This window comes from Cynocephalus volans, chromosome 1 (assembly GCF_027409185.1).
Source record: "Cynocephalus volans isolate mCynVol1 chromosome 1, mCynVol1.pri, whole genome shotgun sequence".
Lineage (NCBI taxonomy): Eukaryota > Metazoa > Chordata > Mammalia > Dermoptera > Cynocephalidae > Cynocephalus > Cynocephalus volans.
In genome coordinates, this window is record NC_084460.1 from 87,010,303 (window position 1) to 87,038,217 (window position 27,915).

Consider the following 27,915-nt stretch of genomic DNA (forward strand, 5'->3'; position numbering starts at 1 on the left):
AGGCTGCTCTTCACCAGTGGGAAATGACAGTATGAAGAATCAGCACAAGTCGGGCACACCTTAAGGGAAAGTAACTAAACAGACTAGGTTAGGTGGATTGGTTTTTTACTAAAAAGAACACAGCACTACGGGCAAAACTTTTCTAATCATACTTGTTCATTCCTTTTGTGTTTTCCTATCCTTTTATTCCTAGCCTTTCACAGTGACCTGTTCTTTCTGTAAGTTTCCTTTTTTTTTTTTTTTTTTTGCCTGGTTCTTCTATTTTTCTTCTGATTTATTCAAATATTTCAATGCCAGATAGTAGAAATACCCAAATTATATTCTATTTCCCCCCCCAACCTTCATTCCACTTCCTACCTCCACCCCCAGCAGTTCTAGGTATGTTCTCTCCCTCTGCAAGTCCTTTGAAAAAAGTTTCATTTACATCTATTCCTTTTCAACTGAAAAATAAATGAAAAAGCAGATGGGCATCTCTAACATACATTGGTAAAAACTTTTACTTAATATTATGAGAACAATTCTGGCCCACACATTCACCATATATATTGTGTTATTGTTTTATTTAGCCCACCATCAACTTTCTTTCTCCTGGTGGTTGTCAAATCAGTGATGCAAATGCCATTTTTAAGGCATTTGGGGCTGCTATAACAAAAATTCCATATTCTGGGTGGCTTAAGCAACAAACATTTATTTCTCACAAAAGTCCAAGATCAAGGTGCCAGCAGATTCAGTGTCTGGTGGGGCCCATTCCCAGGTTCATAGATGGTCATCTTCTTGATGTAACCACATGGCAGAAGAGACAAGAATGCTTCTCAGGTCCCTTTTAGAAGGGCACTTGTCCCATTCATGACGGCTCCACCAAAGTGACCTAATTACCTCCCAAAGTTTCTGCCTCCTAATACCATCACAATGGAGGTTAGGATTTCAACATATGAATTTTGGGGGAACACAAACAGTTAGTCTGTAACACCAATCTTTATTCCCACTGGTGACCCTCGGGAGGTGACAATAATCTGGTGGTTATAAAATCCAATTTTTCTTTAATCCCAAGGGAAAAACAATTGATGAGTGATAACCTCAGCTAAGACAGGAGAGTCTTGATAAAATATTTCATTAGTACTTTGTAATGCTGCTATAAGAATGTCACTGCCAGATTTTTACAGACAAAAAGTGGAAAAACACTGAGGTAGAAGTCAGGGTAACCACACGTAGTTCCTACTTATCTAGCTGAGTGACCTTGGGTAGTCATTCAGACTTTCTCCTTTTCATTTATAAGATGAGGCTAAAAATACTTGCTCTACCAGTGTCTTAAAAGTTTTGTTTTTAAACAGGATTATAAGAAAAAAGTTACAGAAAGCAATTTGAAAAGTAATTATAAAGTATCTTGTTTGTGTAAAATTGCATAATAATATTATTGAGATAAAAGCTAGATGAACCTACCATTAGTTACCAATGCTAAATAAGCTCAAGCAGCAGGTTTTTACTGCACATTAGGGGTTTACTTCGGGAAATATTCATTCCTTTAATAATGCTCAGGAAAGACTGAATGTGGTATGTTCTAGGACTGAATGTGTTTGCATGTGAAAAAGATTCATTAACCAGAGAGTCTATTCCACTTTAAAAATCAATAAAAATGCCTCTTCTTAAAAGTCCTTTGTGAAAATTTAAAAGGTCAAGATTTCTGTATTTTCTTTCTTTTAAAAATGATACTTTATTATACAACATATTAAAACAAGAAATATGAAACAAAACAGAAACCTAATCAATATTTTTATGATTCCAAATTATGTTTTTAATCATTAGTTATGTCCATTTAAAACTTTTATATATTGCAGTGATAATATAAATAGATCTTTGTAGTCTATCTTTCTACTTAATATTATGCCATAAGTTTTTTCCATTTTATTGACCTTTGATTATTTTTTCAAATGTTATTTCCTCTTCCTCAAAGTAACCAGTATACGCAGCCTGGCATATATCATCCTATCCCTTCTCCATCATGAGTCTCTTTGAAACCAGCAGATACAGATCTAACTCATGCTTTTTAAATAGCTTCATGGTATTCTACAATAAGGAATTTATTCTATCACTTCCCTTCTGTTGGCATTCAGTGTTTCTCTACTGTGTGTCTTATGTGTCGGGCACTATCTAAGACTTAGGAAACATCTGTGGTTGAAACAAAATCCCAGCCTTCAGGGGGCTGATGTTAGAGCCAGGGGAGACAGCCAGGAAGCAATAAACACAAGAAAAAATTGGACTGTAGGGTGTGTGGTAAGTGCTATGCAAAAAAGAAATAGTAAAACAAAGAAAGGGATTTGGGAGTGTCAGGGGTTGGGGTGAGCTGAGTTGCAAGTTTGCTATGAGTGGTTAGGAGAAGCCTCATTGATTAGGAGGAATTTGACCAAAGATTTGAGGAAGAGGATGGCAGTAGGTGGGGAAGAGCATTCCAGGCAGATGAAACAGCCACCGCAAAAGCTGGAAGGCAGGAGTGTGCCTGGTTTGTTCAGAGGTAGTCAGGGTACCAGTGTGGCTGGAGTGAAGTGCATGGTAAACGCAGTGGAGAAGCAATAGGGGTGCCAGGTCACATGGGGACTTAACAGGCCATTGTAGACTCGTAAGCTGCTTTGAGTGAAACAGGACATCATTTCTGGGTTTTGAGTAGAAGAATGAAATTATTTTTTCATTCAACGTTATTTACTTGTAGTCATAAAGAGGTTTTCTTTTTTTCTATTTAACTGCTGCAGAATATTTCATAATATCATATGTCACATTTGATTCATCCATCACCCTAATAATGGATATTTAGGTTGGTTTAATTTTGGACACTAGAGATCTTGCCATAATAAAAATAATGGAACACATTTCCTTATACGTGTGTGTTAGAGTTCCTCTAGGATATGTTCTCAGAAGTACGAATATGGGTCATTTTGTGTCTATTTTAAGAATCACTTCTCTAAAATTTTTGTTGAGATATTTCTCCTTTTCCTAACAGATTTAGAGTTTTATTTTCCTCATTTCAGTGTTCAGTCTCTTCAGAACTTATTTTAAGTTATGGCATATGGTACCGATCTAAGTTTAATTTCTTTGTTATAGTTGATTGCCCCAATATTATTTTTAAATGGTGAATATGTGCGTGTGTGTATAAATATGATAGAAGACAGAGTAACAGCTTTCCACACACACCCACGTCCTAACCCCTGGAACCTTTAAACCTGATTTTACCTTACATGGCAAAAGGAACTTTGCAGACATCATGAAGGATCTTGAGAGGTAAGAATAGACTTAAAGCCCCGCTAAATTGTATGTTGACCACCAAATATTCATGACATACATTTTCCACTTTGGAGAGTTGTGATTTGAATTTAGATTCTGATTTCAAATTGCTGACAATACTGGATCACATTCTAGCTCTGTTCCATGTGACCATGGGAAACTCACTTCACTGGTTTAAACCTTAGTTTCCTCATCTATATATTTAAAAAAATGCTGTTACTTTATGTACTTATCCTCTCTTACAGGCTTGGTATAAAGATCCAGTGGAAAGATGAATACAAAATTTTTTTATAAAGGGTATTAACAAGGATCTTATTTGAATTTTCTCAATTGATTATTTAAGTATTTTTTCTGCATCAAAATTTAAAATAGGTTGGCTTCCATGTTCTTGCAGTCCCCCAAGTTAGGGTTCATTTTTTAACATTCTTTTAGGAAATGATACATTTTGGGTCAGCTGGATGTAGCATTTTCAAAGGATTAACAAAATACATTAGAATATAAAGTGGTGGTTTTATTTGTTGACTCTAGAGAAATAGTCTTAGGACTCTGTTTGGGGGTTAATAATTCTATCACATACAAAAATAATGAATAATAACAATTTAAATAATAACTGGCACTCACTGATTACTTATTATGAACCAATTACTGTTTGTAACACTTGGCATAAAAGAATCCATTAAATCCTACAACAGCTCTATAGAGTAGCCACTGTTATTATCCCCATTTTACAGATGAGAAGTCTGAAGCACAGAGAGGTTAAGTAACTTCCCCAAGATCACATAGCTCTACAGTAGTAGAGTCAAGATTTGTAGGCAGGAGGTGTGGTTCTAGGCTTTGTGCTCTCAACCACTATGCTATACTATGTTAATTTATTTTCCTGTCTCCTTGACAACTCTACTGGCTCTGTTTCAATTTCTTTACCCTTAGAAAGGAAAAAGTTTTGGGTCAGCGTTTTTGGGCAGTTTCTCTATTCAGCCATGAAAAGTAATTTGAAATTCTTTCTGTGGTAATAGATGTGAGAATCAGGCTGGGTTTTGCCTCGCATAAGCTTCGTGTGTAATTAAGGCATCTTTCAGATACATGGCTTCTACGAGTAGAAGTCAGATTGACATTGCCAGTATATTGGTGAAAATTCTGACTAGTTTTGCTGCCTTTATTTGGCTAAAAGAATGAGAGATATTAAAATCATTTTTAAGTGATTTTGTTTCTGTTTGAGAACTAAGTGATAATGCTTTGAGCCATTATTAGAGCACATTTTAATATTCTAGAATTGAAGATACATCTCCATGCTTTGCTTCTAATACACAATGCTGCATAAATCTACGAGAACTGTTTAAAATAATAGTGACGTATCCAGTAAGTGCTGTAGATAACTTGTTTTCTTTGATCCTTGGTTCTCCAGATCTTTCTTTTTCTTTTTTTTTTTTAAAATATATGGTTGGGTAAGGTAATATGCTCACGAGTCTCTTTCATCCTGACAGAGCAATGAGACAGATAGCTCATCACATACATGGCTTGGAGCAACTGTTGGCCAGTTCTAGTTCTTTCCCATCCTTTTTCTATACATAGGGCATTTCTCTTAATTATACACATTTTTCTCTTTTACTTTAAAAATCTTTTAAGATAATTTCAAACCTACAGAAAAACTGCAATAATCAGGAGCTTTTTTCCTTGAACTCTTTTAGAGTAAGTTGCTAACACAAGGCTTTATCACCCTAATATACCTTAGTTTGTAGTCTCTATGGAAATGATATTCTTCTGAATGACCACAATACAATCATCAAAGTCAGGAAATTGATGTTGATATATTACTCCCATCTAATCCTTTGACCCCATTCAAGGTTTTGCCAATTGTCCTAACAATATCCTTTATAAGAATCTAGTTTAGAAGCATACATTGCATTTAGTTGTCATGTTTTTCTTGTCTCTTTCATTTGGAATCCTGAGTCTATCCTTGACCTTGACATTTCTCAGTTGACATGCAGGGTGTTTTTTAGAATATTCCTCATCTGGATTTGTATGATGTTTCTCTATGAACAAATTTAGTTTATGTATTTTTGGTAGGTGTATAACAGAAGTGATTCTGTGTTTTTTTCATTGCATCCTATCAGGTGTGACGTAACTTCTATTTGCTCCTATGCTGGTGATGATAACTTTAATCACTTCATTGAAGTGGTGTTTGTCAAGTTTATTCACTGTAAAGGTACTTTTTTCTTTATACTTCATCTGTATTTTATTGTACTTAAGACTTTGTAACTACCACATTCCGTATTAGATTTCACCCACCAGTTTAGCATACATCGATGTTATTTTTTTTAATAGCTAAGCATTACCAAATGATGATTTTTCTAATTCTGTTATTTCTTCTACACTTATTAGTTGGCAAGAAAAGCTTTCCCTTCTCTACATTTATTTATTGATATCAGTATAGCTACCTGGATTCATGTTATTTAACGGTTTATACTCTACTACTATTACTATGTATTTTGATGCTCAAATTGATCCAGATTTAGCAAGTGGAATTCCTTCGAGCTGGCTTCTCTCTTCTTTTAACATATCTCTGTCATTTTTTTTTAGAGCTTTTAACACTTTTGGCATAGGATTTTAGAATTGTCTTGTACTATCCCTGCTCCATCTATTTCTCCAAGGAATCTTTCTTCCTTTTAGTGGAGAATGGTGTTAATAAACCAAGAACTGGCACTCAGGGTGCTCATTACTTTTGGGTTGTCCTTGCTCTCTAGATCCTCTCATTGTATAGAGCTATAAAGTATTTATTTGTGTGTGAGAGAGAATGTATGCACGCATATATTTACATGTATATTTACTTCTGTATCTATCGATGTGAGTGAAAACCATGAGTTATACTAACATCTCCAATTCTAATCTAACATTGCAAGGTTTATTCTAGTTTGTCTCTTTCCATATTTGTAACTCTCTTCTTAAGCAATAATAAACTTGGCTTCCATTATTCTCCAGATGTATTTTTTATTTCACCAACCCTCTCACATATATATTCATCCCTTCCCCATCCCCCCCCAGGTATTGCTGCTCTGCCTCACCTAGTTGTTTTTGAATTGAATTATCAAGGAAGGAAGGCTATCATATTCTTTTGATATTATGTCTGATTCCTAGGATACAGGAGTTATTACCATCTGTTACAGAGATAAAGGACATCCAGAGGTTAAGTCCTTGCTCACAGTCACAAGACTAGTGACCAGTGGGAGCTCAAGCTAAACTTAGGTTGGTCTGTGACCAGTGTCTTTTAAGTTAGGACTAGCCATTATATCTAAACAAGGGTCTTCAGTTTTATCACTAGTGGTTCCCATCTGGCAGCTCACCAGTAACTCACAGGCCTGGACAACCCTGCTGGAAGGACGGTTATGCACCTCTAAGAGCCAGCACTACCTCAGGAACAACCACCCAGACTCCACTCCCTCTAAGTCTCAAGGACATAGAGTGGACTGAAATTCAGAATGTTCAACAGCTGGAAAGGCACAGAGACTGACCAATAAGAATGGACGCTGGTTACAATACTCAGGTAAGAGTCCTGTAGTCCCCCAATGTGCCAAGTTTTATTCCTTAGGAATTTCAGCGGTTAAAATGGTAGCAGTGGTAGTACTTCTGGTCTTAAATGGCCACTGTTTACCAGCCGGGATGGAACAGTTTCAATGTCTTAACAATCAGTGTCCTGTCTGGTGCGTAATGGATGGAAATCAGGTCCCCAGTTGCTGAGGCAGACATCATCATGAATCTCTTCACTTGGCAGGGTTTGGGAAAGAAAGGAAATAGACAAACTCACCCAGGTACATTCAGGGTAAAACCAATAAACCTGATGGTAGGATGTGAGTGTTTGGAATATTAATTCATGTGTTTTCTGTTGCTCCCTATTTCTTCCTCTCTGAACCAGAAAACACCCATTGACACTGTTAGAAATGTTATAGCCGAGACAGAGAAACCCCAGGCTCTGAAGGGGCTCTAGGTGTAGAAAATATCCTGAGCAAACTTTCCTTTTTCCCAAGCCCAGATGAAGCTTCCCCGAAGTAGAGAGAGAGAGCCAGAGAATTGGAGAGTAAGTGGAATGAGATTAGATTCAGTGTGTTCTTAAAAGGTGAGCTCTGTGCCCTTTGCCATCTCTCCTTGAACTCAGCGTAGGGCACAGGACAGAAATTCATATACGTTTGGGGAACTCTGGGAAGAAAGGGGACTTGTGCCTGTTTACTCAGGGGGCCCACTAGTTTTCTCTCATGCCTCAGCGATGGTGGAGTAGAATAATTCCCTTGTTCCTAAAAGAAGCCCAGGAAAGGTGAGAAGTCTTAGACAGCATCATCAAACTGCCTGTAACAGTAGAATCATTTTCATGCTTCAGAGGGGGCGTGAGAGTTACCCGATCCCAGGAGCAATGACAAAGACCACCATGACACATGACAGGAAAGATAATGTCTTAGGGGATGCTAACATGTAGAGATGATGATTCAGTCACAATGGCTACCCCAACACCTTGTGGCAAGCAGTATAAATAAACAATCTGATAATTAAATGCAGTAAAGGGAAAATGGGGGTAATCCCTGAACTGCTATCTGACTTCCCTTGAGGGATGGGGATTTTAGTAGAACTTAAGTTCAGTCATAGAAAAATAAAGTTACATTTCTTGTACACCTGAGTTGTAGACTGCCTTTCTTCCTCTCTATACTTGGTGCTAATCAGTATAGATACACCGGGATTTTATACTTTTCTTTCCAAGATGGCCCAAAGTAAACTGCCCATATGTGAATGAGACAATTTCAACTCAGAAGTGCTAACAGCTCAAAGATACTCAATGCAGGCAGGAACTTTTGAACTCCACTATTTTGCAAGTGACAGTGACTTGGGGGAATATAATTATCCAGGACAATTCTACCCACATATAGCATCTGTTTTGCAATCAGCTCCTGCTGCTTGAATACACTTTGACAGCAGGCTTGACTGAGGCACAAAGGAGTCAAGTGGCTTGACCGGGCCACACAGAGAGTTGGCCATTCAGTCCACCTTGGGATCTGGGACCTTTATGGTGTTCAATTATCTGCTATAAACCCTGGGTCTTCTTGCCTTGTGAATGCAGCTGCAGTCTTTTGCTGAAAAATTCACCTCCTTTCACATAGAAGGCGTAATTAAGAACACAGCTGCAAATTGGCTCTTCTCAACAATTTTCCCTGCTGTCCCACAAAATGTGAAAAATACGGGCCAGTACGTTGATTAGACAAACTCTTAGGTTTGAATTGTGTGTAATCTACTCTCTTTTGGCATTTTGCAGCAAGTTTTTCTCTTCTAGTGGAATTTAAAGAAAGGAATGGAAAATAACAGTAGCCGAATGCTTCTTGGTTGGACACTTCGTGGGCACAGAGTGGAAGAATATAATCAGTGCACATCCTCATCTGAGTGTGTAACACATGCACTTCTTGATGATGGCACAGAGTGTCTTATTTCTTGACAAATATTGATGTATTGATATCTTATCTGAATTTTTTGAGTGAAAAACCTTTGAAGCAGCTAGTGGTTTATCTTGAGTCTGCCCATCTCTGTGAGATGAGTAGGGAGACGAAATCTAGCACCACACTTCCTAAGGGTCTCATCTTCCTACTTCAGTGGTGTCGTATAGTGTAGTGGATTTATTATGTACATTGGGATCAAGCGACCGGGATTCAATTTTCAGACCCACCACTTAAGCTCTGAGAACTTAAGCAATTAATCTACCCTCTAGAAGCCTCAGTTTCTCCATCCGTGAAGTTGAAGTGATTATTCCTGTCTTATGCAATTGTTGTGAACACCAAATGTGGAAACAAATTTATGCTATTACAGTGCTTGGCCTATAGTACATGTTTAATAAATTGTGTGATTACCCAAATCTTCACTGAGAGACATACAAGCCTGTTAGAGGTACAGAGGATAGTCTATCTTTATATTAATTGAATCATCATAACATTTATACAAACTGATTTTTATTAGAATGAGGCCATTGAAATCAAGGAAAGAATGGAGGATACTGCTTTCATGTAAGTTCTCTGAAAAACCTGTATTCAGGGAAAAAAAAAAACCCAACAATGAAACCCCTTGTGACCTAATTCTAAAAGGAAAAGGAGAAGTGGTATTATTGCTGCACTGACTTTTAAAGCCAGCCACCTGTGGAGGACGAGGTAAAGAAAGGCACCATAAAGACACAGGCTACATTTTCCTCAGTCTTTATTCACTTCACTCTGGTTCTTATCTAAATAATGAGCTCGAGAGAGTTCTTGGCAGTTTCACAGCCAGCTCCCAGCTGAATTTTCTCACTCGGATTCTCTAGTTAGCTGCAGACAATGCACAGCTGCTTCTGCAGATTCATCCTGATTAATGGCTGGGCCCCCACGCAATACATGGCCTCAGACTGTGGGATGAGGCAATTGTCAGTGAAGGGGTGCTTAGTCTTTACATGGCCCCCCAAATCAGAGGAAGAATGGCAAGTGGATAACAGCAAGTTGCAATAGAGGGGAACTTAGACTACTCCTACTGGGCTGCTGCCCTACTTTAGCTCCTCGGGAAGATCCAACAGGAAGAAAAGACAAGGTTCAGTGGTTTGCACAGGCACAGTTAATGCACCTCTATCCTCCCTGCAAATGTAAAGTCAGATTTTAAATCCATGGAGGACATCTCAAATTACAAAGTAATGCATTCTATTAAGTGCTTTTTAGCTGTTCTATGCCCTTTCAACTACCCCCTCCCCGGTCCTGCCTACTACATTTATTCATAAAGAAATGAGCTAGAGAAATACAAGGACCTGCACATAAATAACATTCTTTGCAGAATAAAACAGATGTGTAAATCTCTGTGCTGGTACCTATTCTGATGAAGATTACATTCATCTTAAGTATTCACTTGTATATAGAAGAAAAGAGCTTTTAAGATGTGAACAAGCACAGATTCCCTGTGGTAAAAAAGGCTTCTGGGTTTGCTGTGTCAGGGGGAGTGCTTCACCATGATTTAAGTCCCTGCAAATGCCATTCAAAGCCACTGTACTTATATGTGAGACAGATGAGCACAGGACACTTGGACAGCAGGAGTGGCATTGTTTAACCTTTGTTCTTTCCATCCCTCAGGAGAGCAGACAACACCTCTATTTTCAATGTTGCTTCTGAATGATTTCCAGCCTGGTGGATTGACAGGTACTCTGATTATCTGCCTAAGGAAAATGAAGGGATAACCAGCCGAGAGATGAAGATTGACTTGAAAGGACTACATCAAAGAGTGTGTGTTACACTTGGATAAAGAAGAGTATAAAAAGGGTACATGCAGAGAAATGTCAGATTAGCACCTAAATATATTTTGAAGAGCAACAGCATTTTGCCAACATGGTCTTTGCTTGAATAGTAACAATTCCAGATTGTCACTGTCATAAGCCTAGAGATTTATTTGAGGAAGATAAATGCCTTTCTCTTTTAACCATCTAGAACAGGGCTCTGGAATGGAGGTCTCAAGCACCTCATTCAGTGATCTGGGGTAGAGATCAGGGATTTTAAATACAAAACTTTCTCCTTACGAGTGAATCTGATGGAAGCCAGGGTGGGGGACAAAAATAATACTACAAGTATTATTCACTTTTAGTAAAGGGTGAAGTATTCACCTCATTGGCACATCATCCCAAACCCAGACTCTCTGTTCTGTTTGAGAAATCAGGACTGACTGTCCTCAGTCCCGTTCTCCACTTGTAAGATGCCTTTTCTATACTGCTCAATCCACTCAGACCGGGGAGGTTGAGGGATGTCTGCTTGGATACTGCATTTGATTTCCTTCTGCTCTAAATCATCTTGCCCCACATCACCCATCTTCTCACTTTTAACCCAACTTTAAAAAGATCTTTAGGGCAGATACCATGTAGCTGAATATCAGTACCTAAAAATGAATATTATTCTAGGTGGATGCTAAACTGACTAGGGGTAAACCTAGAGGCAGGGAAGATAGGGCTAGAAACAGGAGACCATTTCCTACCCAACTTGCCAGTTCCAATGGATGCTTTATAATGCATAAGACTGATTTGTGTTTTTCTTGAAGAGAATAGTATTAAGGGTATTTTCTAATGTAATTTTAGCATTTTTGAAAGGAAAAGGGGAAGAGAGCTGAGAAAAGGAATACCATGGCCATGGTAACCAAAAATAGCAGCAGAAACAAGTGACTGACAGCTGTGTAAAATCACTGTTTATCTGCTTTGTTTTCATCTCATGGGATTCAATAATCTGGTGGGTTGTGGGAGAATTTTCTGCTGAAACGAGGTGCATAGCGAGTGATGAAGCCTTTGGAAACATCCCTGCATTATCTCCTTCTCACTGAATTAAAAAACACAGCCACGAACAAAGGCTATTTGTATGACCTTTCAACAGTGTGATGTCTGCTTTGACCACTATGTCAGGGTCCAGATGAGACAGGGGAATTCATTGGTGGCCTGGACAAATGTGGTCGTTAGGCCTTTATCTCTTGATCCTTGGCCATTATTTGTGCTACGTTAATCCCAATACTCACATTGCCACTGAGGCAGGGTATAATTCTTGTCGTTGAGAAGGCACACAGTTTTGTGTGTGTTTGTGCTCACGTTCTCCCAGCTCACACTTCACCTTTTATTTTTTTTGGAAAACTAAAACCCCAAGTCCCTGAAGATTGAATATGAAAAATGCTCTGGGTAGGCTTTGCTTCCAAATCTGCTGCCCAGCTGTGTTTATATCTATCCTAGCACTATGGACATGTTCTCCCTTTGTGGGCCAGGAAAAGGCAGACCAGGTTGTGAGCACGGAGAAAGCCCTGTGCATGGTGGAACAGGACTGCCCGTGTGCCCGACCTTAGGGAACACATCCAGCCTTTCCCTACCCCTGTTCACATTCACAGCCTGCTGAGTACATTGATGTATTGTTTTCTTTGCAGTTCTCTGTTCTCCCCACCCCTTCTACAGGGAACAGGGTTCTCTTGTTACATTTTCCACGGAGAGAATTTGGAATATCCAGGTAATGTAAGTGATGAGCACCAAACCTCAGAAGAACTTGGTGTTATATGCAGCAGTTTGTTTTTTCAGCTGTGCCAATCACAAGGGAAGGATTTTTAAAGGTCTAAATGGCTATTGCTGTCTTTTTTGTTCAAGACATTGCTAACAGACACCTTCACTCTGCTGTGTTTGTATGTCTGGGGGGAACTGACGGTGCACCCCAGCCGGCAGGGGCCTCCTGGAAGGCAGCTGTAAAGCACAGAGCCTGGTTGTGTCTGTGCCTCCTCGTGTAGGCAGTACAACTTGCCATCTGCCTTTGCTCCATAAGAGCCTCTCTCCCTGCCCTCTGATTGCTGCTCACTGGGTTGTTCTGCCCAGTGTTACCGAGGTTGTGCCTCAGAGGTCCGTAAAGAGTCTTCTGCCCTCCCCACCTGCGGCTGCTCCCCTCACCTCACCGACTGGCTTCTGTCCCCCTGCTGGTCCCATTCTTCACACTTGCCAAATCCAGCCTCACTGGCTGCAGGGAACATTGTGTCCAGCCTGGCTGTACTCCAGAAAGGTTAAGAGGGATAGCCTGGGTAGAGAAGGGAGGAGGGGGACAAACAACACTTTGGTGACCTCCTCCATGTTTTATCTAACCTTTCAGATGATGGCACGACAACATGCGGAGAAGCTGAAACAATATTGACTTCACCCCAACCTTTTAAGAGGCCATTGCCATGCTCGGAGCTGTGGGGCTCTGATGACATTTTCAATGGGGAACGGGAAATGATCTGGACATCTGCATCAGGCTTCCCTCAAAGTACTGAATGCTGAGGAAAGGGCTCCAGATTTTAATGATGCCACAGTTTCTCTCCTTGCCCCATCTCCTGCTCTTATCAAAGGGAACATTTGAGAAAGCTGACTCCAGCAGCTTTGACCGCTGGCCAGATCCCTGGCAGAGGCCTGTACTGGCTGGAGCCAAGCATTGTGTTTGGCTTCAGGACCAGCAGAGTGGTTTATGGTGCAGCCGCATGCACCCTGCTCTGGCTCCAGTCACAGGATATGCATGAACCAGCAGCAAGACCTCTGCATCATGCTATCAGTTCCCAGGTACATTGCTCTCTGGAGGCTGGCCAAGGTCCACCGTGGCAGGCCAGGCTGTGCCAGGGTTGTTGCAATATCCAGCCCATAACTGATTTGTTAGGAAACACCTTCAATGTGCAGTGGTAGAAAATCACCTAAATGTCCTTAAGGCGAACAGGCAGACTGCTGTGTGGGCTGTGCTCCACAAGCAAACCCAGGCATTGTCAGCAAATCCTTTCCTCAGCTGTCACCATTGAAAATTGATGCCACACGTTAGGTCCTCCCTTGTTTGTAGTGCTGACGATCAACGCAGGCACTTGATTTCTCCTCGTTTTGCAGATGAGCTGGTTTGAAGACTGGAATTAAAACACGAGTGGCTTATCAAATAGCAGCGATGAATGTGTCAGGAAGCCTAAAACCTGAACCTCGTTTTCTTTCCCTTTCCTTTTCTTTCTCTTCTTCCTCTTTCTCTTTTCAAATGGTTGTTTTGCTTTTCTTTCTTTTTTTTTAATTGAAACATAATTGATTGTACATATCTGTAGGGTATAGCACTGAATATCGTTACCTGTGAGCAATATGTGATGCTCAAATCAGGACAATTACTATAAATTATATGGTGGTGGTTTGTATGGCTCACCTTGATCAAATGGGTCCCTAAAATATTTTTGCTATAAGCATGTAGATTCAATTTGGAAGGCAGCATAAGTATTAGCTATGCCAGAGCTGTCCAATAGAACTTTCTGCTGTGGTGCAAATGTTCTGTGTCTGTGCTGTCTAATTCAGTAACCACTAGCCACATGTGATTAGTAAGCATTTAAAATGTGGCTAATATAGGGGCCAAAGGAAAATTTCTTTAGTTTAAAGTTCATTAATAAAAATCACTAACAATTTTAGATCCATACAAAGAAAGCCATAACAAATTTTATTATTTAACGTGCTGGGTGAGTGACAAAGCACAGGGGAATCACAAGAGAGTAATGTCCCAATCTTCCATTGGGGTAAAGAGCTTAAGTAACCATTTCCATAGGGAAAGAGGAGATGGAAGGTGTAGGAGTAAATGATTCTTAGGGTTGCAATGGGCTTGGAGAACATAGGATGGCCCAGGACAAAGTCTAGTTAGCCTGTAAAGCAGACAATGACTGGTAAATGATTTTCTTTAAAATGGTGAATGGGACCAAAACAGAAGACATGGTCTGTGACAAAAGTCTGTCCAGGTGTGTTGACAGACTCCAGTCTACCTTCCTGTGATATGAATTAGGTTAATGAAAACTCAGGGAATATATCAGGGGTAATTGTCTTCTTCTTTGGTGGGTCTGGACTTCAGGCAAATAAGGGAACAGTTTCATCCTGTGCTTTGGAGAGTGACAGGACTGAGATATGGGGTCAGGGGTCGGGAAGGTCAGAGAGACCTTGAGCCTACTTCTTTATTCCAGCATGTCAAAGCACCAAATTTTGGGGTAACAGCTTTCTGCACCCCAATACTAATATGACTGAGAAACTGAATTTTTAATTTTATTTAATTTTAATTAACCTAAAGTTAAATCTAAATAGCCACTTGTGACTACTGGCTACTCTATTGGATAGTGCAGATTTAGACAAGACCTTTCATTTTGCACATGGAAATGTGAGAACTTGCCCAAGAATGCATAGTGAGTAGTTGACCCAAGCCATTTAAAAGATTAATTAACATGTTTGAGTAATAAAATAGTAATTTTCACATCTCAGTGCAGCGTTTTTAAATTCTTTGTACCTTAAAAACTAAAAGAACTAGGAGAATACTAAAAATACAATTATATTTTGTACCAGGTTAACCCTTTGCCTAATTGCCTTGTACGAAAAGAAGAGTCCACAAGGAGGTAATTGTACTGGTGAAGGCTGCCTGTTATTCAACAAAGGGCCCTAGAGTGGAGCTGTTGTATAACTTCTGATGCCTGCAAAAATCCAAAATCAAAAACCCAAAGCCACGAAAATCCACCTTGTTCTTCCTGTTCCTGCTCTGTCCATCTCTAACAGTTTATTCTTTTATTTCCAGATCTTTGAATATTTTACTTCCAGGTAGAAAAAGAAATAAAATTCTCTTGGTGAGTCTACAAAAACAGAATTCCATATGTAAGGGGGAAAAGCTTGAAGTTTGATTCTTGTTTTTGAAATGTATTGAGGATACTACGCAGATTAACCTCTCAAGGAAGTTTAAACATATATTTATCAAGTTTTTCAATTAGATAAAGTTAGGGTGGCATAAAGATGTGCTTCATCAATACTCTGACTTCCTGCTCTCTAAGGACACATTCTTACATGACATCTCAGATCCCTTAAATTATGAGTCTGGTCAGAATGTCATTGCTGGGAAAGGTTGGGGCAACACAGATTTGCAGACTGTGGTAGGATTAAGCACATTTAACAGATAACGTGCATTGTTTCAGGTTTCTAAAGACCTGACTAAAGGGCATATTAAGAATTCTGTGTGTGAGCAACCTGGCAATTTAGCATCTGAGGCCCCCAGATCCAGTGTCTCCCATCCTATTAATGTTGTTCTCTCTCCCAGAGAGAACACTTCATGTAGACATTCAACAATGCTGTGTGCCTTGTAATTCCCTTAAAAGTTAATGAACGTGTTAGAATTAATTTTAATAAATGTTGATTAATTGCAGTTTGACTTGTATTTTGAAGAACAGAGGTATCCCGCAGTATTTGGCAGATTTTCTTCAGTTGCTTTGGAGGTGCCCACAGCAGATGGCAGTGTTGCTCTGCAGATGCCACCAGGCAGGGCTGGTGCAGAGACACAGGGTGGAAATTCCCACAGAGCCGAGCTCCACAACAAGAACTGCACCCCTAGAATTAGAGCCTGGACAGAAACAGAATGAAGGCTCAAGTTGGATTCAAAAGAATCACTGAGATTACTGTGAATTCAAAATATGGGAATCACTTGAACCTCCTTCTATAATTTAATTTGGCCTAATTTTATTGAGTTCCTGACAGGTTCAGAACCACATATATAAATAACATGGTCAAGAATTTCAAACAATGGCCAGCCGTGTGTGGAGGTGGGGTGGGGTGGGGTGGAGAATGGGAGGAAAAAGATCTGTAGGTGATATTATAATATAATATGCTGTGTGTAGATATACTATACTATACTATCTCTATCTATACTATTTATATTACATATGAATACTGTAGCAGACCAACAATTACTGCTATGAAGGTAAAAATCTTTTGTTTCAGGTGCACAGAGAGGGAGCCTAACAATACTTTTCTTGTCCAGAGGACAGAGAGATAGGATTAGATCTTACAAGGTCACTTCCAGCTCTGACATTCTAGAAGTTTATGAATATTTTCATAGGCTCTGGCATTTCAACTCTTTCAGAGTTTACAAAACAGACCACTGTCCTTAAATCACACTGGCATGGGAGAAGTCACAGAGCTGGATTACTTTCAATGTCATCTCTTATTTGCCCTTTGGATGCTATTAAGCAAGACTCCTGTCCAAATGGCATGTGATGGTGACCAAGGCAATTAGGGAGATTGATTTGGCATGCATGATTTCATTCTCTGCTTCCTACAGAGAGGGATGTAGGAGCCCGTCAGGGTCCAAGATAACCAAATTTGCTATGTCCAAATTAAGATATTAATTTTTCAAGTTGTTTTGGTATTGTTATGTTTAATGTAAACATTCTTATTTTTAAAAATAAGTGTTTCATAAAAAGGTTTTTCAAAATTACATTAAGTTTACTTGTCCTTTCTAAATGTCTTCTTGTCCTACTTATTAGTTTATGGTTTATAAAGGAAAAAAAGAAACACTAGTAACTTTGCAAATTAATTTTATGTTATTTTCTGAGCCTCTTTGTGTATCCTGTATTGTGTCACATCAATCTGTTCATTAATTTTAGCTTGTTTCATTTCATTACTATTGTTTTTATGTCATTTGAGGGCATTACAATGCCACAGAATAATAATCCTGAACAAAAAGCCATAACTGGTATTTTCTGGATATTGATCCCCTAAGTGGATTATAGCCTCTTTGACAGAATTCCAAGAGTGTAAAGGGCCAGACTATGATTCACAACTGGTTGGATCTCATCTCAATGACCCTGGGTGATGCTCATTCATTCAACAAACACTGATGATTGAGGGTCTACAGTGGGCCTGGTTCCATGTGTTGTCAGTATTGCTCATGCAGCTGCATTCCTGGTGGCAATATAGGGTGAGTCGGCAGGAAAGGCAGCATGAATTTTGGCATGTCTGCCTCGGAGGAAGAAGAACCTTTGGAAATGACAGAGGAGAGCTGAAATGGCAGGTAGCCCAAGAAGGGATGCCGAGGCTTTCTTCTCTGTGTGCCTGGGAGCAATGTGTGGCTGCTAGGTGACAGGTCTGGACTTATGGGAAACTCCTGGAGCAGCCTCAAAGACATTGCAGCTGCACCATGAACTCAGAGCTTGAAGGTAGAATCAGCTTGCAGGTGCTATGGTGCCAGGAGAGAGCTTTTGAAATGGTAGCTGATGGGAAAGCACCTTTGTGAGATTTTGAGAGATATTGGGAGACTTTGTGGGTCTTGCTGAAATGTTCACTACAGACATGTGTACAGCACTGTGACCAGATGTGTATTTCAGAAAAGAGTAATTGTTTGATTTTGTTTTCTTTCAGTTAAGTTTTCTACACTTTTGTGGTGAGAGTTCTTGCAGATAGGGCAAGCCAAGTTATCTTGCAAGTTTCACGTGTCCTGCTGTGCCCTCCCATTGATCTACCCTGACGCCAACCCCCTGAGGGTAAGCTGGGTCTTTTATGCCTTGGAAATAAAAAAATATGATCAAACATTTACCATGTGTTAAGTGCTTTTAGATGCTTTACTTCATTTAATCCTTACAACATTATGATGTAGACATTATACTAGTGACATTTTATTGAGGATCAGAGATGTTTCATCTCCGAGGCAGAATTTAAAAACAATTCTGTGAAATTCTAAGTGCATATTGTTGTAGCCACCAAATGCAACTGTCCCTACAGAGACCTCAAATACATGGGTGAGAGGTGGCTGACCTATTCTCTATGACATCTACTGAAGCATTAGCATTCTTTTCACGGATGTAACAGCTGAAAAATCCAAACAGGGCAATAAGACTGTTACTTAGCATCTCCGTCCACCTTCATATTATTAAAATTTATAAATCTGCTAATTTCTTGGCAAGTCTAATGCACAGCATTGCAGATTTCAGCATCTTTGAGAAGCAGCAGCAGCATGGATGTTTCATTTGTTCAAGATTTGGTTGTTTTAGCCTTTCTTGTGTTGCATTAACTTCCTTGTTCTTAACTTGGTAAAGAGAGATGCTGGAGTGCTGGCATTTGGCTAATTAGTGAAGACAAAGAGGGAACTTCTGAGTGAGGCCCCCACTGTAGACGTGGAGTTGACTTATGGATGGCATTTGGGCTTGACTACAATTTGTTATATATGTAGTCTTAAAGAGGGTGTTAATTTTCTAATTTAAAAATGAAAGTTTAAAGTGAACATTTAAACATAAATTGGTCTTCAAAAGAGAAAAAAAAAAAAATCATTGTAGACCAAGTCTTTATGATACAGGGAAAATAATAGAGGTAATCCAGGGCCTACTTCATAACTAGAAATAGCAATTAAATAGAGCTGTCATTTGTAAGAATTACAGTGACCTAAAATGAAATCGTGTTTGATGGGGTCTACTTACTTCTATCTGATAACCATGAAAGAACTGAGGCAGAATAGCACAGTCGTATTCTAACAATGGCTTATTAATTCATTTATGGCTTCTACTAGTCCATGTATCTAATTGTGTCCTTTGATGTACCACAAATCATTATGATCTCATGGTTGGCAAATAAAGCACATTAGTTGGGTCGGCTAAAAAGAGTTTTTAAAGTGGCTCCACTATACTTCAGTGATACACAAAATATCCTAGTTGTTACTTAGGCTCACCTTGCAAACCTATACTTCCCATCACTAGCAGGACACATTTCTGTGTTTTTGTGGAATATAAAACAGCAATGAATACCTCTTGAGAAAGAGAAATCATGTGACCACTGTCTTTGTAATGCCAGAAAATATGTAAATATCCTCCGGAAAAAAGTTGTTGCCTGGTTATTTTCCTGTTGTAAAATTATTTCCCATCTGCCTGACAGTTAAATTTTGGTGACTTTTTTTAACTCAATACCTTTGGCATTTTTTTTCTGAAGCAAATCCAGAAATTAAAATTAAACTTGGCCAGTAAAAATTTTTATTGGCTCTATCATATGAATGAAATCTTAGGCTGGCCCCTAAAGATGGTCTGAGTTTTCTCACATTTCTCAAACTAAGATTGCCAAAGTGATGGTCCTGATATCTCTGTGTTTAAATAAAATGGGGATTAACTTAAAAGTGAAGCTCTGTGATGACTAGGAGTAGATACTTCATTGTGGTTTCTCATGTTATATATAAAAGTAATCTATTAGTTTCATTTTTCCTTCCTTTATAAGCTACAACTTTATTAGTTCAAATAAGAGTCAGGCACTTACAAAGCTCCAAATGATGCTTTTAAATTTATAAAATGCTTTCATGTACATTAGAACCTTTAATATTACTGATATTCATGAAATAATAGTGAATATCAATGATCCAAAGAGGAACAAAGCTAATTAAATAATATTTGGCTAAATTTTCCAGTTTTTATTTGCTTCTTAATTGTTTATTTGCATCATGGCTAGTTTTCACATCTGAATGACTGCTTAGTTTCATACTTAGACATGACAGTGGTAAGTTTTAGAGCTGACAGTTTAAGGACTGATATAAACATGAGTAAGATTTCCTCATGAAGAGGATTGAGATTTTGCCTGGGGAAAATTCATATTTTCTTAATCTGCAATCACACCGGTGAAGCTTAGAAAGTAATTTTAAGCTCCTGAATATATTTCTAAGGCCCTGCAACAATTTCTCACTATGAGGAATGGGAAGACTTTTGTGGTTCCAGGTGGATTGTGCAGGTGATGCTCTGATAAGCATCTCCCAGAAGGTAGACGGTAAGCTGTGGAAAATGCCCTGTGGACTGCGGGGTAGTCAGAGACCACAGCAACAAGGATGGAGACACGGTGATGTGGCCAGTTGGGCAGTATCACAGACCTTTCTACTCCATCTTGTGCAGGTCCTGAGCCAGTTAGTTGAAAGAAAAACCGAGCAGCCACCAGCAAATTGGATGTGCTTTACTTTTAGATTTGAGCTCTGCCGACCAGCAGTTCAGAGCTGCTGCCTTCCATACTGAAAGAGTACACAAAAGTGGCAATGAGCCAAGGGGTACACAGGCACGCATGCACACTAACTCTACTCTTACGTGACTTGTTTACAAAGGATGTCCTGAATAATACCCAACTGGATATGAGGCACGGGGGCCTGACCAAACCAACTCCACTGTCCTCACACTCCACCCCTTCAGGGTCCCTCGCCTTATAATCTGCACATTCGGAATCTTCTGCAATGTTCCCTCAGCGAGGATGGCTGACCCTTGCATCCATATAACCTCCATACCTATTGTCCATTCAGTACACCTTGAGGCTTGTCCCCGTAGCTCTATCTTTTCAACTATGAGCCGTGAAAACCCCACCCACACACGTCCGGTTAATAGTCATCATTGGGGTGATTTTCCACAGGAATCCTGTAGTCACACTGGTGGAAACTCGGTGCATATTCAGCAAGCTGACACATTGGCCACACGAACGTGTGTGTGTCCAGATGACTCTGGTGCCTGCAGCCACAATACTATGGGCAAAAAGACAAAAAGGTTATTGGCACCAATAGAGGGAGTTTTCGTCCCTCTGGCAGAATACATGCCAGCTTACCATGTTGGAAAGAATGGTTTCAGGAACAGGTGCTGCAGCTCTATGCAACAGAGCCTCCACTAGAGAGGGCCTGCCCTTGTGGGGTCTCTCACTTAAGATCCTGACTGTCGGTCACAACTGCCATGTCCACTCCTTCAGGGATGGAGATTGGGTGAATGGCCTTAGTCTCTTTTTCAGAAGACCATTATACCATTCAATCATTCCCACTGCCTGGGGATGATATGGCACCTTTAATTTTCACTGAATGGACAACTGAGAAGCCCATTCTGTACTTCACATCCAGTAAAGGGGGTTCCATTATCACTCTATGACCAGGGGCCAACTGTGCATGGTTGTAAGGCTATTCAACACCTTAATAGGGCTTACCTGGTCTGGGGCCTTATGAGACCATACAAACAGAAGACCAGTAGCAGTATCAATGGCCGTGAAGATATACCTGCCATTCTCTGACTTTGGCAGTGATCCCACAAGATCCACCTGCCACCATGTTAGGAGCATCCTCCTCTTGGGTTTCCTGCCTATCTGCATGCGGCACCTGGCAAGCCATCGAGGGTACAGCTGCCCATCAGGGGCATTCTTTCTCGGGTTCATGTGGCACCCAATGAGCCACCGACCACGTGGTCTTGCAGCCAGCATGCTGCATTCTCCAGTGTAGCCACCCAGCTACATCAGCTGCTGAAGCTCTCTCCAGCCATCTTACCTTCGCCAGTGCATCAGCTTCATCATTCCCCGGACTGGCTAAGGGGGAATGTCCTGTGACATGGAAAAGACTTACTTCCTTTCCATGTCCTAATTCCCATAACTCTTGCCAGATGGCTTGCCCCCATAGGGGTCAGTGACCTACCAGCCACTGCTGATACTTCCAAGTAGATATCCAAAGGGTAAAACCCTTATATACGGCCCACTCATACAGTTCCAAATGACTTAGCAGCATTGGAGCCACCTTGGTTAAATCTGCAAGAGAATCAGAGGTTAGTAAGACATCATCTATGTAACGAACCATTGTAACCATGCTAGGCCTAGTCCACCTGGCTAGGTTCCCAGCTACTGAACTATGACAGATGGTTGGGCTATGCAGGTAGCCTTAGGGCAACACTTGAAAAGTCCAGTACCTTCCCTCCCAGGTGAAGGCAAACTGATCCTGACCATCAACTGAGATCAGGATACAGAAGAAAAGCATTTGCAAGGTCCAGCACATAATGATAAGTTCCTAGCTGAGTTGTGAGCTGATCCGTCAAGCCGTGAACTGAAGGCACAGCCACGTACAAAGGAGGCACTACTTCGTTCAGTTCCCAATAGTCCACAGTCACCCTCCAGGTGCCATCAGGTTTTTTCACTGGCCATACGTGTGTGGGATGGAAGATGCCAATTTTTTCTAATTCCAGTGCAGTGGCACCTATCTCTGCATGTCCTCCTGGCAAGCGCTACTGTTTCACATTGACCACATGCTTTGGCTTGGGTAATACCTGTGGGTCATATTTAGCATGTCCCCACAACACAGGCTTTACTGTCTTTATCTGCAACAGGAATTCTTCAACTGTTGTTCACAGGTGGAGCCTATAAAGCATATCTATACCCAAGATGTATTCAGACACACATAAGGGGAAAATCATTCAATGCTCAGTGGCAAAGACACAGCTCTGACTGTAATAGAATGTCCTCCATAGCCATCAACATTCACTGTGGCTCCTGGAGACTTATCTGGGTTGCCATATATCAGGCTACATTTTGCTCTGGTATCCACTAATGCTAACACACACTGTACATTTGCCATCCACCCTTAGGTCCCACAACTGTAGGAGCCAAGCAGCTAGGGATTTGCCTGTTTCTGATGCACAACAGGTCATGCAAGGAGACACACAGGTTCTCCCAGCTCACCCTCAGGGTCGTCATCATCCTTAGCTTCAGAAACAGGGGTGATCTGTCACTATACTTCATTCTCCAGCATGCCTGCCTTTTGCCGTGCTGCCTCGTGGAGTGCCCAGTCCATATTGGCTCACAGTACAGCAAACCACAACCAGTCCCCCTATGCAGCCATTGTCTGGGACTCCTGATCTTTCACCATGGAGCTCAATACCCTGAGAGCTTCCTCTGTGCTCTTAGGGACCCATCCACTTGGTCCCATGTTTTCAGTGGAGCCCATCTCCACAAGGATGCTGCCACCAGGTACCACATACTTGAGGGTAGCCACATCTCTTCCCCCTCCTAAGGGGCTCATGGCTCCCTTACCTGCTCATCCTGTGCAAACTATGACAATTGTTGGGCTGGATCACAGACCCTTCTACCCCATCCTGTGCAGGTCCTGAGCCAGGTAGTCAAATGAAAAACCAGGAAGCCACCAGAAATGTGGACATGCTTTATTTTTAGACTCGAGCTCTGCCAACCAGCAGTTTAGAGCCACTGCCTTCCATACTGAAAGTGTTATGAAACAGACTTGACAGAGAAGCAGTCGGCATTCAGAAAGTTGGAGAGTCAGGTATTTTATTACACTGGTGGGCCCAGATGATCTAGCACTACAAGATCTGAGTCCTGAGTTTAGATCTTACAGGGTTTATATAGGCGGACTCTGCCAGGTTCTTTTAAGTTTTGTTTTCACAGCATTCATGTAGCCAGCACCATAGCCATTGCAAAAAGCAAGCACATTTACAAAAGTGGGAGTGCGAGCAGTTGATTATTAGTAAAGCTGATACAATAAGCAGGTTCTGTTTTAAAGGCCAAACAAGCTACTGAAAGAATTAATTTTGAATTTTCCCAACAAAAGAGTCCACAAAAGTGGCAACGAACCTAGGGGTACATGGGCATACATGTGCCCTAACTCTCCTCCTACATGACTTGTTTACAAAGGATGTGCTGAATCATACCCAGCCAGATAGGAGGCGAGGGGGCCTGACCAAACCAGCTCCACTGTCCTCACAGGCAGACTTCATGACATTCCAGAATAATGCTTTTTATTTCTCCAAAGAATTAGCATTTTTATATCTAAAATTAAGAACAGGAGAAAATGTGTCAATTTTTTTTTCCTGAAAATATGATGGGAGCCCCTCCTGAATACAAAAATCATGATAAGGCATTTTATGGCAACAGATAGTAACCATTGAAGAAAATGTTTTGGATTGCCGGTAACCCTAATATTTTGGCTTTACTGTGCTGAATATTCAGATAGGGATGTCTATTTCTAGATCATGGATAAAAGCATGTATTTGTCTGTGTTGTTCTCTTGAATTCATGTACAAAATATACAAAATGTAACTATTTTCTAAGTATATGTTGGATTCTAGAGGGATATCACATTTTTTTATTTTTCAAAGCAGGCAATGTGACTATGGTCACATTGAGAGGTCAGTGCTGTTCCAATGCCATGGGGCCATCTCTATGACTGTTAATTTCTCAGACCAAAACTGATTTGGTGTAGTTTTTCAATGAAGGGGAGTAAAAATGAATTTCTGTAAGCTCTCCAGTACCTTGGCATAGCAAGAACTCCCCACTGGAGAGATGATGATGGTTTATGGAAATGACTGAGGGTCACAAGGTGCTACCAGAATAAAAACACTTGAGATTATCTGCTCTAAATTAATCATAAGAGCAAATCTAGTTTTTTCCATAGGAAATGTTTACTATGTGTTTTTTTCATCCTGAAATTCACTATAAGGTATACAATAAAAAGGGTGTCTGCTAACACATGGACAGACAAAGAGACACAGGACAGGATTTTACGGCATAGGTGATAAGAGAGACAAGACAACTCTTACTCAGAAAACACATGAAAGGGATCCCCCATACAACAAAACTGTCCTGAAAGAATATCTGTTATATTGAAGCAATTATTAGCTATTATCAGTAATATTGTTTTATTCTAGGAATAGATTTCTACTGGAAAATAATTTAGTTTTTCTTTATTTTTTTTGGTACATCCAATTAGTGTCCAGTAAGTATCATCCATAGGTATTATTAGATATGGTTTGATTCAGTACAAGTGGTACTAAATCTTGAATTTTAATTTTGGCCTGAGACAAATCAAGTTTTCTCAACAGAAGATGCTGGGTGAAGTTTAATTAATAAAAACCAGTAAATAAAAAGATGATATAAATGAATCAGATCTGGAGAAGCTGTCAAAAATATTCAGAATGGTTGTAGCCCATAGATAGCAGGAAAATTAAAACTGAAACTACGACACCAGAAAGAGAATATGAGATAACTTCCTGACCTCATCGATCTTTTAATTTTTAACTCATCAGGGGTGTGTATATTTTGGCAGCTGTATTTTGTGGCAGGGTGGAATACAAAAGTGGTTTTGGTATTTGAAGATGGTAAGAAATATAATCATAAGTGTCAGTGTGAAGAAAAAAAATAAATGAAATACACAGTTTCTGTTTGCCCTATGCAAATGGAACAAACTTTCTCCAGGCCTATTTGTAGTGGACACTCTGAAATTCCAGATCTACACACCTATAAAGTTTTTAGGTGCTCTATTTCTGCTTAGATTCATTTAAAAAGGTAGACTGACTTACTGAACCTATAGAGAAAAAGCAAATTTACCTTGGTTTGGACATCACATTTTATTTCTTATAAATCTCATGCATTGGATCAGTCTTACCTGTGACTAAACTTAATGAAATATATGCTATTTATATGTAACTTTGGCAAAGAAAAATATTTGTGGGCTTGTTTTAAATTAAGTGAAGTAATGAAAGGCATGAATGGGTCATTAATGAGGTCACTAGCATTTCTGGGAATAATACATTATCAGGTGATATAGGGATGATTATTTATGGCTGGATTTATCCATAAGGTAAAAAAATCCAGAGTAACTATTTCAATGAAGTTTATAGCTGGTCTTAATTTAAAAGTTTAAAGGAAAAAGAAGTTATTGAAATGATCTATGTTGAAGGTAAATTTATGGAAGAAATGAAATTATATGGAGCAATGATGTGGTATAGGGGTATAGTTTAGTTTTTTTCTTCATATTTTCTTCTTGTGCTAATTAGATATAAAAAGCTAGGGTGCTAGTACTCGTATTTGAGACTATAGACAATATGGGGACTTATAAAATAAAGACAACATTTAGGGTTTTATATTGTTCTTCTGTAGCAAAAAAACACTTTATAATGATAGTGTGTTTTTGGAAGCCTTTTTATTTTAATTTTATGTTTTTAGGGTTCAATTCTAGAGTTTTGGAAATAACACTGTGATCCAGCAAGCTGTTGAACTTAAGAAATTTATGGCAAAACATAAAAGAAATGAGGTTTGCAAGCATATAATCTGTATTATGTCTCAAATTACACTTAATTCTGTAAAGAATATTGGCCTTTTTTTTCTTAAATGAAGAATACAAAAATTTTACTTACCTAAGATCCTTCATAAATTTCAGTCTCATAAATAAAAAGAGAAAGAGACAAATAACTCCAACTACCTAGAAAGATTGACTAAGCTTTGTAGAAGTTATTTTAACGGGGTTGGCCATGGATGACAGAGTTGGCAGATGTTTGGTCCCTCCACAAAAAATCTGCCTGAATCACTAATACTCTTTATTTCACTGCATCTAGAAACTCTTTGGGCAGATACTACAAGGAGTAAGTAATTATCACCTGAAGTTTACAGTAGGTAAGTGTAAGAAAGGGGAGTTGAGAGAAATAGAAGGCCCCAAGGAAATGGACACAGGGATTTAGCACAGTACCAGCCAATGACGACCTGATCTCAATTTTGTGCTTGTTAGGCTTGGGATTATAAAATTCCCAGCAAAAAGAAAGAAGTGAAAATGTAGTAGCTGTCTGTTGACTGGATTAGAAGGGGAGCTCCTTGAGGGTGGTGACTGTACTTCCAAGTCCCGAGCAGTGCCTGACACAGAGTTCTGTTCAGTAAATGTTGAATGAAGGAGAGACTAGATAAAGGAAGCACCAAGCATGTTTAGCAGATATATTTTGTTATTTGAATATACTCTGGGAAAATTAGAAGTAAAGTTAGTGATTTGGGATTTGAATTCTACTGGTAGTGAAATCAGACCAATAAAATATTAAAGAAAGCAAAACAAAAAGAAAACCTGCTATAATTATTCTGGACCAGAACCCAATTAAGTCCTTCAGAGTTGCCCTACTCAAAGTGTGATATGCAGACCAGCACTGGTATACAGTGAGAGTGAGTGTTTAGAAACCTTTCTAGCAGCTTGACTGAGTAATTTTATGTTTCTTGAATCCAATAATGAAAAAAAATTGGGGCTTGTATTTTATGTGTCACTATTTTTAATTAATTTTTTCAGTAATTAATTTTTATTGAATTTTATAATTACACTCTATCAGTCCATGATGGATTGGGAAAAATAACACAACTGTTTCTTCATCACTGATCGCTTGAGAAACACTGCTGTTGAGGACTCAAGCTCCAAAAATATCATGCAATTCCCTATTCTATTCACAATTAACAGTAAAACCCTAAATTTTAAAATGCAACTTTTTTTGAAATGACACAAAAATTATTCCTAGATGTTTTGCTTTCTCTCTGCCTCCCGGGGCCTCAAGTACATGTTTCGTCCACCTCTTGGGTAATCTAGTTACCCACTAGACAGGAACAGAACAAAAAGCAAATTGCATGCTTCCGGCTGGCTGTAGTATCTTGATTAGCCACCGGGACAGTTCAGCAACAACAACCTAATGCATATGGCTATCTGTTCTCTTTGTGGCCCTTCTGTAGGGGCTCATATTCAGGATATACTGGGGTTACTTCTTGGTAATGAATCCCTATTCCTAACAGAGTTAAGCTCAGTGACTCTCACA